Source organism: Cydia pomonella, chromosome 2, assembly GCF_033807575.1.
Source record: "Cydia pomonella isolate Wapato2018A chromosome 2, ilCydPomo1, whole genome shotgun sequence".
In the NCBI taxonomy this organism is placed as follows: Eukaryota; Metazoa; Arthropoda; class Insecta; order Lepidoptera; family Tortricidae; genus Cydia; species Cydia pomonella.
In genome coordinates, this window is record NC_084704.1 from 35608177 (window position 1) to 35621984 (window position 13808).

The window sequence follows — 13808 nt, forward strand, 5'->3', positions numbered from 1 at the left end:
TTTTTAGTTTTTAATTTATAAATTTAGTATTTAGGAATGTGTTGTTTTCGGAAAATAAGATCCCATCACCAAAAACATTTTCATATAAAATGTTGCCAAGACGAGACCATACGGGCCGGCCCAGTCAAAAAGTTATCAGAACCCGTAGTGTAAATTTATTCGATAGCGTGACGTGGCGTACGCGTTTGCGTTAAGTCTCATTTTGTATGGGATTTAGAAACAGCGCGCAGCGACGTTTTGGAAACTCAAAATCCCATACAAAATGAGACTTAACGCAAACGCGTACGTCACTTTTTCTATCAAATAAATTTACACTAGGTAGGGGTACTGATCTATTCTATTTTCCTTAATATCTAATTCGTAAATACAAATGTAAAATTACATTTTTGATTATTTTCGTTGACTTATATATTTACAAATGTTTTTTTTTAGAATAAGCACTTTAATAATTTACTATGAAACAAAGGTTAACTTACAAACGTTCTTCTGTTATGTTCTAATATTCTCTTCATAACATGTGGTATCTTAAATGAAGCCACAACCAGAATATCAACATAATTTACGCCACAAAATAAAACCGAGGCTTAAACTCGAATACTGTAAAAACAGGCCTTTGTCATCTTCCCGTAATAATATCGGAGCACCGTTTCATCCTTTACGATTCAATAAACAATTTCATTTCCCAGACAATATTTATTATTTACTCTACACATTGATAAGCGAGGTATATTCAATTTCGTTGCAAAGTCGTTCTGATGAAATATATGTACGCCGTATGGTTATAGTGAATTTATGCTTGGGCCATATCGCGGTGGGAGAATAATTTCAGAGAATGGGACACACGGGCTTGGAGGTTGGTCTAGAAGACCCATTTGAACTTGGTAAATCGACGACCGGTCTATTTGGGAGTGACTCTGCCTATGACGCCGCTAGCGCTTAGGTTTGAATCCCGATCAGGGAATTTATTTGTGTTGAGAACAGAGTCCCATTTCTTAAACGGTATTATTCTATTATTTTTTAGTGTATTGCCATGGTAACACATACGACTTGACAGTACGTAGACTAATAACGTTAGAAAAATGGGCCCCAGCACAGATTTTTAGACGAAAAAGCCGCCTTAAAGTAAGCAATCACCGTCGCCCATGGACACCTGTAACACCAGAGAACACCAGAGTTTATAATTTATATAGTAGTGTTTCTACTTGAAATAAACAAATTAAAATATTTTCTAAAAATAATTTAATTTGTTCTAACACTTCTAATAGCATAACACCGGCATTTAAGCTGATAGTTCATTCCACAGGTTAGCTGTGCGAGGCAGGAAGTTCCTGGAGAAACACACAGTTGAGGACTGCCGACTCGAAGATGGAATTAAGCAAAAGGAAAGGTTTTTTTTTATATATTATTAAAATCTGTTTCATTTAGAGTACCCCGTCGTTGTGAGCGAGCATGTAGAAAGAAGAACCTCTTTTATATTCCTCGTAGTCGAACCGCATATGCGAGAAACGGTTTCATTAGAAGAGCATGCAGGATGTATGATGATAAGTTTTAAAATGTAGATATTTTCAGTGAAAAGTTCGGTAGTTTCAAACAACTTACATTGAAATGTATTAATGGACTTAAATTAGATAGCTAACTTTAATTTAATTGCAATTATTGTTTGTTATTACTGTTATTGCAAATTATTTCATCTTTGTTTTTATTTTTGTTAGGATGTACGAGCATTATTTGTAACTTCGTTTTGGCAACTTAGAATTTCAGGTTTAGTTTAGTAATTATATGTATTTCTCTGACAACACCGATTGTCGAATGTGTGGTGAAGAGGAAGAGACAGTAACACACCTAATGTGTGAATGTCACGCCCTCGCCAGACAAAGAATGAAGGACTTTGGAACAGGCTATCTGGAACCAAAGGAATTCAAAAGGCTACCCATAAGCTCCATCATCCGACACATGGAAATGGTCAAAAAGGCTCTTGAGTAGCTAATGGGTCTTTCCTTAGGGGGCAATTACACAAAAGATCCCTATGGGTCGAAGTGTCTCCGCAAGGGCCTCCGGTAATGAGAAGATAAGAAGAATTATATGTATTTAGGTTATATGGTTTTCATACTATATTTAAGGAAACTGTAGGTCTATACGTCTATTACCCTATATTGTAACAATTTATCAATATAAGAGACTGTTTGTTTCTAAATAAAGAAAATATATATATATATATATATTTTCTAAGTTGAATTCATGGTTAAACCATATTACATCTAACCACAAATCCGTTATATACAAAACTACTAAATGAAGCTTAAAGTATGTTTACACACAGCGACCGTACGTACACAAGTTGTGAGTAATTTAGGGATCGTTAGTCTGCTTTGCGTCTGTTATTCTGGGCCAACAACAAATAAAGAGGTTCATTAAGGTGTTTTGGTATGTGGCGCTGTCATCAAAACATGGCGGATAAATGCACCAGAGATGTACAGTCAACCAATTTGAATCCTAGGCCACTATAGAACCTTGTCGCTTTAACTACTCTGTACATGACATGCATCACTCAATAAGCACTGTCGTAGAAGTCATTATGACATGGTTCTATAGGGGCCTAGGAATCAAATTGGTTGACCGTACACCAGCTTATATTTGAGCGTGTTAAACATTATCATTTAGATATAAAAAAAATATTATATTTGCAATAAAAAGTGACATACAATTAGAAACAAGTACACACAAAACAATAATATATAAATAAACTACTAACTTATTCTAAAAGACCTCCGTGGGCTGCACCGGGTGCAAAGGTGCCCATCACACTTGCCGCGTTACCGCGCTGAATAGCGATGGCCAACCTCTGATTCTCTATTTAGATATAGCCTTTAGGATGTTGCTTAGTTTTTAAAACACTTGTTGTTCTTGACGATTTTGAGTTTATTAACTTTTATCGAAAAACTTTATTTCAGAATATTAAATAAAATGCGTAAAACATTGTTAGTATTAGTACCATATCATTGTCGCTACACGCTACATGTTAGTAAGTACATTAAAAAAAATCAGAAAGAGATCGAGTTTAATAAAAAAATTAAAATTAATATGTACATAATATTAAAATGTAAAATGATTATATGATATATATATATTTATAAAATTAATTTTAAGAATGTATGTATTTTTATAATAATTCCGTAGTAACTTGAGGCCTGGTACGTGTTAGAGGGTCTGCCATCTAGTGGCTTAAATCTAGAAATGGAAACTTGACATAATACTTCATGCCAATGAACAAGGGCTTCTGGGCTGCCGTAGTCGTTCATGTACACTCCCTATAAGGAAAACTATAAAATTCTGCAACTATGAAGATGTTTTGGTTTCAATTCAATTTTTTTTAGATGAACAAAACATTTCTATAGTTGATCACCAGGGGTCGGACAAAAAGTGCGGATGACGTAAAAATGACGTACTTAATCTTGCACACAGGTGATGTTTGAGTTTGTATTTAAACTTCCGTGTGACATGTAGTAACAAAGTAGTATTAATGAAGTAACAAAATAATCGTAAATAAATCCATGGAATTAATAATACAGGTGGTAGGGTGATGTAGTGAATAAAATAAATTTCACGAAACTTGTTACCATAAGGTATAATTATTTAAAATTAGTTAGAACAAGTCTGTGGGATCCTCAAATAAATAGGTTTAATAGTCAAAAGTGGGAACAGTAGGTAAGATTAGCAGTATACGTGTTTGTCACGTACCTCCAAAAACGGAAAATTGCCACAATATTCGAGTAAAGATGACATTTTAGAGCGTTTTCTTATATATTAGTAAATATAAATTTTAGCTAAATATAATCGTGAGGATACAATAGCTAAACAATAACGAAGTCAATTTATTGTTCAGTCAGCGTCAAATACTTCGTAGCAGTCAAAGTAGCCAAATAGTTCGGTACACCATATATTTAGTATGGTGTACCGAACTATTTGGCCACTTTGACTACTACGAAGTATTTGACGCTGACTGTTCATCTGATTGACAATGTGTCAGTCAAAAACGTACTTACTCATTTCAAGTGGCGATATCGTTTAATAAAGAGGTCAATAAAGAGATTGATAAATGATACGTGATAATTGTTTATGAAAATCAAAAATACTATTTGAAATCATCCTATAAGTGGTTTGACGTCATTCGCACTTTTTGTCCGACCCCTGTTGATCACTTTTTCTTTAGTGTATTAAGTATATCTATTTCAGATTGTTATTTAGACATATACTTCAAAATGAATGAGACCAGTATTTTTACAAGTCTAGAGTACTTCTGAATAATGCAGTAAAAATACTCAAAAACATCTAAAGTTCACCTTTACGTATGTTGGTAGATAAAACAGCGTGAAATTCCGATTTACCGTCTGTTTCACAATGTCCAAGTAAAGTTCTGAATAAGCTACTTGCCACTTATCTGACGATGACGAATAAAGTCATCGTTCGCGTTAAACAATGTTCAAGCAAGCTTAAATGATATAGTGCTAAATTCTGCAGGAAAATTTATCTGGCAGTTAATTTATGTGTCAATTAGCTATCCAATACTTTACTTAGACTGTGTGAAACAGACCCTTAAACTAATAAGATCCGAGTACTTAACAACTCTAGTAACGTGACAAATAAGTAAGTATAAAGCTTAAAAAAATATCGATGCTTCAGCGTATTAACCTACCGCGCAATATAAAATAGGTTGTTAGGTCGTATAGCCCGATTTACGACTAGCTAAGTACAGGCCAGTCTCACGTTTCGCCCATAAAACAGATCCTTCAGTCGCCATTTTGAAAAAAGGATGTATGTCTTGAAAGCTAGTAGGGAGTTTGGTCGTTTTGAAAGAATAAAGAGCTGGCAATACTTAGGTTTGCAGAACGTGTTTATTCTGATGCTTAAATAAATATATGCCGCACAGAGCTATATGTACGCTATGTGGGCACAGCCAGTGGATGTCATTCCAGATCTAGAGCAGAGCCCAACTGGGAAAGTACCTCCACCTTACAGAAAACAGCAGCCAAATAACACTAGACCCTACTCATAGTGTTGTGTTGCCAGAGCTCAACGAGGGGGGGGGGGGGGGCAACGCGCATGTGGCTCCTCTGGAGTTACAGGCGTACATAGGTTACGGAGACTGCTTACCATCAGGAGGGCCGTAAGCTTATTTGCCATCGACGTAGTATAAAAAAAAATTACTTCTACTTCTTTTAAAATGTGGTCTCCATCAAATCTATGATGATTTTGCAAATGTCAAGTATCGTTGCTCATTGTATGATTTTAGTAAAGATATGCCTGGACTTTACTAAAAGCCACGATGGATGGGTTCAGACGTGACTTTCCTACCGTTTTTTCTTCATTATTGATAATGATTATTTACATAACATTACTCCATAAATCGCGGTATTTCCGGACCAATAGGACTTTCAAACTTTTTGTACTGAAAAAAGTATATTTAGGTACTTCTTTCTTAAATGTCGCCAACGTCGGCATCGCATTTGCAGCCCCTCCGCTGTTGCAATTGCCTATGGGCGACGGGCGAAGGTGAATGCTTACCATCAGGCAATTCATCTACTAGTTTTCCTCTTATATCTTATACTATGGCCACACGATGCTCCTCGCGCGATTAATCGCCCCGCTCCATACTCCATATTGCCGGAACTTTGACTCCGAAAAACCGACAAAATAGAGAGCGGTGGGTATGACGAGAAGCATGATGAGCGGCATGACGAGTAACGTGACCACTACTTCCCATGCCACTCGTCGAGTATGTGGCCGGGGTATAGAAGAAACATCATCATTGATATACGTGCAAAATTTACTCAAAATTTACATTCCAAATAAAAAAAAATCGGGCAAGAGCATGTCTAAACATGCTCAGTGTAGGGTTGCCTAGTTACCATTCTGTCACAGTAAGCTAAACGGGGGCCATTTAGTAAGTATCTTCACAGCGTTTTGTACGTCATTTTACTAAGAGGTAAAGACTTTTTGCAATAATTCAAAAACGGCTAAACCGATCATATTCGCTATAGTTTTCATTGGAAGTACTTGTTAAGCTTCTGTTTTAACATTTTTTTTCATTGTTTTTGGACCCATGGCTCAGAAGTTGGAGGCGGGAAACACTTTTTTTTTCGTTCGGAGCGATTATTTCCGAAAATAATCACTTTATCAAAAAATTGTCGTTGGAGACCCTTATTCATTTTGAAAGACCTATCCATCGATATCCCACACTATTGAGATAAACCGAAAACAAAATGACAAAAAATCCATTTTGTATGTGTTCAGTTTTTAATTTACCTTTATTTATATATATATCCACGCCGAATTGCAGCGTTCTACCACTAACGACCACGGGGCAAAGCCTCGGGCAGTAAAAGGGTTCCTAGTGGACTACGGAAACCTAAAAAGATCTTCATTGATAAACATGCAAAAGTTTCTCGAAATTTAAATTCTAAATTTAAAAAACCTATGTATAAACCCTTACATTTCAACGCGCCAAACAGTAACGATGGAAGTCAGGCCGAAACTACAGCAACAAAGCAGTGATTCAGGTCAGACAATGTAATTCGGACTGAAAAAAACGACCGACGCATGCCGGCAGTTTTTTGTGGCGCTGCCTGCGTTCACAAACGTTTTATAGTCGTCTGTCTCGTTCCCAGTACAATTTAATAAATAAATATTCGAGGACATCTTACACAGATCAACCTGACCCCAAACTTACTACACATACTTACATAGATAAATACATACTTATTTATTTATAATTTATTTCAAAAAAGAAAACTTATTGTCCAAAGGCCGACATAATGCCAAAAGGCACTCTCTACCAGTCAACCTTAAGACGAAAGTGGAGGACACTTTTTCATACAAACGTAGTCCTCATTTTCCTCTATGGAAATTAACATTATTGATAATATTTTGACACAATTTGTTGTATATCAAACAGCTATGCCTCTATGTTTGATTTTTTCCGAATTTTCAATTATTATAGGAGTTAGAATAATTTCGAGTTTTGTATGAAATCTGTTATTTGCCCCTAATTTTTATAATATTGAATAAAAATGCATGGTTAATATGATATCAAATTATGTAAAACATCCATGACTCATGTTGTTATAGGATTAAAAGGTGCAAAAATAAGACAGTGTAATGCTGGTTGGATAAGCGTTCAGTATGCTTTGTGAATCGCGAACTGTCCCGCAGTTACAAATTTTATAGCGTTTTTCGTTCCGGGCGTCCAGGTGGGCTTTAACCGAAAACTGAAAAAATCGTATGGTTGGAATTTTTTCGTTAAAACTTGAGTAAAATTCAAATTCTTCATACGTAAGTTATCAATTTAATGTCTTCTTGAGAGTTACATATGTACTGCTGTTATTTTTAGTACATTCGCCATCAGATATATCGGAGCTGCCAAGGCACTCACATATATCTGAACACGCCTCTATTGTCAAGACGTTAGAGCGCGTGTTCAGATATTTTTGAGCACCTCGGCCGCTCCGATATATCTGATGGCGGCTGTACAACTTCCAACTTTAGGTACTCATCTGAACAAGAGATAGATTCTAATTTAAAAATTTGTTATGGTGTTGAACTGGTTTTGAACTTGACGATAGTCTTTCACTTAATTTGATATGCACCAATCAGCGTTAGCGATCTTGAAGGTTGTATTAAAATAAACACCTAATCTCGGTTGACATATTTAATTATACGCGATCCAACTTTAAGCGCAAAGTGAGCTTGCTCCTATAATGTTAATTATAATTTTAATTACCTATATTGCAGCTTAATTTCTTTTGTATTGTTTATTACTGTGATTTGGGCCGAACTCGATAATCCTATTTTTGTGTTTATGTACATAGAATGTGATAAATATTGGAATTGTTTAGTGTTAGTATTAATAAGGATGTCTGTTTTAAGTTCCGATTACAAGGCTGTCGTAAAATTATTGCCTGAACTAGTGGGAATTGTGTTAGGATGTAAGCTAAATTTATTTTAGAATCTTATCTGTGTATATTACTGGTCTGTATCTGTTTTTTTCCCCAATAAAGAAAATAAAGTAAGATGAAAACCGTCACAAAAAAATAGCACACATATTCTCACATTTAAGATAGGTATTAACGCGATAATACGAGGACCGTTATTAATATTGCAGTTGCATCGTGCAGTCAAACTGTGGAATGAGCTGCCTATTCCGCTCAGACCAGCACAATCGGTTGCGTCGCTCAAGGTTAGGTTGAAGCCGTTGAAGAAGCTGTGGTATCTGACTGCTGAATAAATTTCCTTTCCTAGTGTTCCTAGTGTATAAATAAATAAATATTATAGGACATTATTATATCAATTTGTATAAAGTCCCACAGTAAGCTCAATAAGGCTTGTGTTGAGGGTACTTACACAACGATATATATTATATATAAATATTTATAAATAATTAAATACATAGAAAACACCCATGACTCAGGAAGAAATATCCATGCTCATCACACGAATAAATGCCCTTACCAGGATTTGGACCCGGGACCATCGGCTTCGTAGGCAGGGTCACTACCCACTAGGCCAGACTGGTCGTCAAATCACTAATTATTTGCCACTTTTTTCATTCTCTTTTTTTTTAGCTTAATTTCCCTATTACTTTTTTGTGTAATATATGTATGTTTATCCTATAAATTTTGTACATATTTATATCCTGTAAGCAGCAATATGTTACTCTTCTAAGGCTGCAAAAATATGTGACACGCTCTTATGGCTCTACAAATAAGATGATTGTACATACTGTTATCATAAATGTGAAAATTTGTGTGTTATTTGTTTTGTATTCGAATTCTACGCGGACGAAGTTTCTAGACGCTGGTTTTGAATTTTATTAAATAAAAAAAATCTAGAAAATATGAAATTTCTTTTACCCTACTTAATTCCCAAGAATCCTCATAAACTCTCAGATTTCCTTAGCCATGTTGTTAAGTTAGGCGACTAAATATAAAGTCAAGCTTCTCTGATATCTTATTCTACAATCCGACTTTTATTAAATATCCAGCGAAATCAGATAGAAGAAAAAATAAGTGTAAATAAATCTTCAATTTCTTTACTTATCTTATACTTATTCCTTTAATGCTGTCGCTACACTTATCTGAGAGGGATGCTTTGAATCACAAAATTATTAACCTACGTTTTTGTGTAAATATTTATATACCTTTATTTCCGTGTAAAAAAAATTTAAGTTTATTTATGTAGTACAAAGTAAAAAATCATTATCATTTTTGGTAACTAGTTTATATATTTCATACCAGCCTTGGAGGATTTAACAACTGGAGACGCTTTGTCGATTTTTGCAAGAGAGGGGCACAACGTACGTACAAATAGCGATGTCAGATAAACGTCTGTCCATTCAATAAATATGACCAATGGCCGAGGTTTTCGAGGGCTGTTAAAGGCGACTCCGGTTGTTAAATCCTCCAAGATACCTTCAAGATAACTTCAGCCCGAAACTAGGTTTGGAAAGATGATGATGATCAATATAAACTATCTTACATCAAACTATCCCCATACAAATTTCATCTAAATCGGTTCAGCTGTTTAAGCGTGAAGTAAGAGTTAACAGACAAACATACAGAGTTACTATCCCATTTATAATAGTAGTTGGGTAGGACTTAGGGTGAATCAACCTTTTGGAATTAACCGTTTAATGATTAATTTCTCCTGAACAACTCTAAAACACAGATTATTTGCAGTTTTGAATGATTCACGGTCAGTTCTACTAGACTTATGTCGACCAAACCAACCAACCAACCAACTGAATAGATCAACTAGTGGGAACGCGACCAGTGGCATCAAAACTATGGAAGGTAGATTTAAGGAACAGAATCTTCATATACCAAAAAGTGTCCGTCAAAAAACCATAAATAGGTGGTGCTACAATACCTAGAATACTTGAGAAAAAAAATCTAATCATAGACAGCGCACTTCACTCCGTCAATAACGCCTAGGTTCTTAGCTACTCTAGCGCTACTCTGGAGAGATTTTGAACTATTATTTATAGCTGACAGCTGGACACTTTTGCAATAACTCTGCCTATGGAGATGCTATTCCTTGTCTCTATCTTCCATAATCAAAACGATAATAATATCTAAATCATGTCTGTTAGTTAGCGATTCCTCAGGCTTGTCCAAGCAAGTACGAGCACAAAGTAAATATCGGCGGCGCGCGCCGGAGCAGAGTCCGCTCAGTACAAAGTGCCATTTTCGCCGCACGCACACAGACGTGACATTTACGCACACCGACGTTACATTTACAGGCGTTCTCGGGCACTCTCGGGCAGAGCTTAGTCGGGCTGTGCGCGCGATGCTCACTTGACGTCCCCGCCGCTACGTAGGTACCTACTGTCATGTACGTCAAAATGCAGTCTCTAAGGAACGTAAACATGATAAGATAACAAATCGATGAATGTATGTCTGTAAACTTATATTACCTACTCCTTTTTAAAACTCGAAATTAATAGTGAGACGTACGGTCGAATGAAAACTGTCATTCAGATATCGTTTATATGTCAAGTGTACGTTCGAACTGGCCTCTTTATCTGTCATAGATAGTTAAAATTAAAACAAAAAGGGATTAAACCTACTTTAAGACGTAGGTTTTCCCAATAACAAACTTGCTTCGAAGCTTACGAACGCTCTATTCAAACTCGACCGCAACGATGACGTCATAAAAATTTTCATAATGCGCCCCGCAGCTGATGCAATATTAAATTTTAAATATCGAACGACGTTCAATTTCGAACGGCTACTTCCAAAAACTCATATCTCACTTTGATGCCATTTGAAATTAAACTTTACACCAATCCATTACGGTTCACTTTTATGAATTATTGTTTAGTAATACGCTGTTTGGAAAATGAAGTCGCTTTGGCGCGAATCTGTGCCCGGTAGTAAAAGAGAATATACACGTCGATAAAATAACCGTTTCGGATTCTGGTGATTTGGCCGATTTGGAAATCGCTCGGATGGCATCTTCCGATCATCTGTATTTTGTTTATTTTTATTTAAGTTTTTATTTACTGTCAGAAAGGATGGACTAGAAAGATAAGGTTATATCTTTTAAAACCAAGTGTATGTGTTAAAAATAATCTCTTTTTTAAATATAGCCTTTTAAATTATATGTAAGTTTATTGGATATTGGAAGACCGATGCAACAGCAAAAGTAATTAATTAAAGGTGTTCAAAATAATCTGACCATAGGTTTATTGTTAAGAGAGATAGAAGATAAGAGCATACGAAGTCGCCAATGTCGCCATATATCGGAGCGGTCGAGATGCTCAAAAATTTCTGACCACGCACTCTGACACCTTGAAAGTAGAGATGTGTTCAAATATTTGTGAGCAGATTAGACGCTCCGATAAATCTGATGGTGTACAGATCATTTGGACACTTTAGTCGCTTAGTAATATCTCCTACTAACTGTACGTTTCTATTTCTTTCTCTCATTTATTTGATTGTGTGAGAGAAAACGGACGATACCAATTAAAGCATACAAGCAAGCAAGCAAAATTTGTCATTAAATCATTATTTATTATATAACTCAAGATATGCGTTCCAAAATTGAAGCCCTTGTGAGAAATTGTGCAAGTTACCTTTAGTCGCATCTGGCCAAGCGAGAAATGTGTACGTCCTAACGAGCTCCCGCTCACCGATAGAGAAAGAGACAAGCTCATGTTTAATAAGAAGTATGACAAAAATTAATGGAATGCGAAAATTATTAAAAAACAACAGATTTCTTCATAGGTATAAATAAATATGGAAGTATTATTTATGCTCCTTATATTTATATGAGTATAACCTAAAAACTATAGTTATATGTATAATATCAATGTACACCGTAGACAATTAGAATATGTACTTGGAAGAATCAACTTTTTCTCACCTCGTAACTCGTTGCTCCGGTTACGGCCGCCTGGGTAACATTTAAAACCCTTGTGTTATCGTATATAAAATAAAAATAACCAACTACACTTAAATCGACCGGGATATAAACCGTCCCGGTCGATTTAAGTGTAGTGAAACCAACCGTGAATCATTCAAAACTGTTATAAAACAAACACATTTTCAATATCTTTATTCTATATAATAAAATTACTAGTGGAAGAAGACGGACTGGGGAGGACACGTCTGCCGCATGCATCGGGATAGATGGGCTAGTATAACCACCTAGTGGATGCCACATGTTCAGCGCGGACGTGGCAGGCCCAGACGGAGATGGCGGGACGACCTGGACACCTTCATCAGTAACTGGCCAGAAAAGCACAACAGCGGGAGCTGTGGAGATCACGGGGATAGGTCTTCGCCCAGGAGTGGGACACTACAACGGGCTAAATAAAAAAAAATAGAATTACAAAAATTACAATTGACCAGGGGAGACTCATAGGCATGGCCTGTATCGCGGTAAAGCAGTTACAATTCGATTAGGTATAAGAATTTAGTTACAAAGTGACTTGTCGTATGATAATAATAAACTATAAAGTACTAGAAAAACAACTAAAAAGTTGTTCCATCCATTCGAATATTTTACTAAATTGAGGTCTTACTGTAGGATCAAAAAATCTAAGCGCGTGTCAAAAAGTAGCAGCAAACGATGTAGGTGAACATTTTAATGATGCAAGGTAAAAATACGACAAGTTTACGAATACAATTACTGTATTAGCATTTCCCAAGTACGATACCTCCACAAAATTCCGATCACTTTTTAATTTGATCCAAACATTCCAAACTTTTATCCAAAAAATATATCAAACTTGTTTTCGTGTTCAACATAAAAACTTCAAGTACATAGCTACCGATCAAAATTCAGGAGATCTTTCGTCGGAGATATTGCAAAAATACCTTATATTAAAATGTAATAAAATTCCCCATCGCTAATATAATTCTGTGGCGCGAACCGGTCTCGGTGAAAACATACGGAGCACGATTCAAATTTAAGGTGTAGTAAGTTTAAAAACTTTAAAAAGTCGTAGCACTTTTTTGAATCACGATACGGCTTAGTTAGCATCTTGGGGTCTTACTCGATTCATATCCTGAGTTTTTGACTTTCAGTTGATAGAAAAAAATCACGAACATAGGTCTAAAATGGACTTTAACATTTCAAAACTATTAGATATTAGCCGATTACCTAGTATTATTAGTCCAAAGAGTTACCTGTGCATTTTTTCCTGGATCTTCTTTTTATTTGCTGCAACATCTCGAACCATATTTGATATAACTGACTACGAGTTAATATCCATAAGTTTGCTATTGAACCCGCAAACATATTTGCTGTTAAACAATGCAACGCACTATTCCTAATTATAAATTGAAATTAAGAAAATTATGTCATTCAATAAACGTTTATTTTTACTTCTTCTTTTAAAATATGGCTTCCATCAAATCTATGATGATTTTGCCAATGTCAAGTTTCGTTGTAAGTTTTAAGTGTGCTCGTAGAGCATGACGTTGTTCGGTAGTTACTTTTAGTAAAGAGATAGCTGGACTTTACTAAAAGCCACGATGGATTGCCGGATGTTGATTAAAACATGGTTAAACGCGTTTCAAGATTAGTTTTTCATTAACTGTACACTTCCACGATAGTTCACTGCATAATAAGCTATCAATATTACACTTTAAACTACATGAATGAGCAAAACACAAAAAAATATTCTCGAGACGTCTTCGCCATCTTGAATCTCAACGACAACCCAACGTTTATTTCGTTTACTGAATAAAACTTGATTGACATTGACGTAAGCCACAAAGCATTTTTTTTTAATTTTTTTCATGGCC

At 35.6% G+C, this 13808-nt stretch overlaps 1 protein-coding gene across 3 annotated transcripts in view; it reads right to left on the minus strand.

Moving 5' to 3' along the window:
* Positions 1-13808, minus strand: part of LOC133515584 (CUGBP Elav-like family member 6) — a 614398-nt gene that overhangs the window by 58368 nt on the left and 542222 nt on the right. The window lies entirely within an intron of this gene.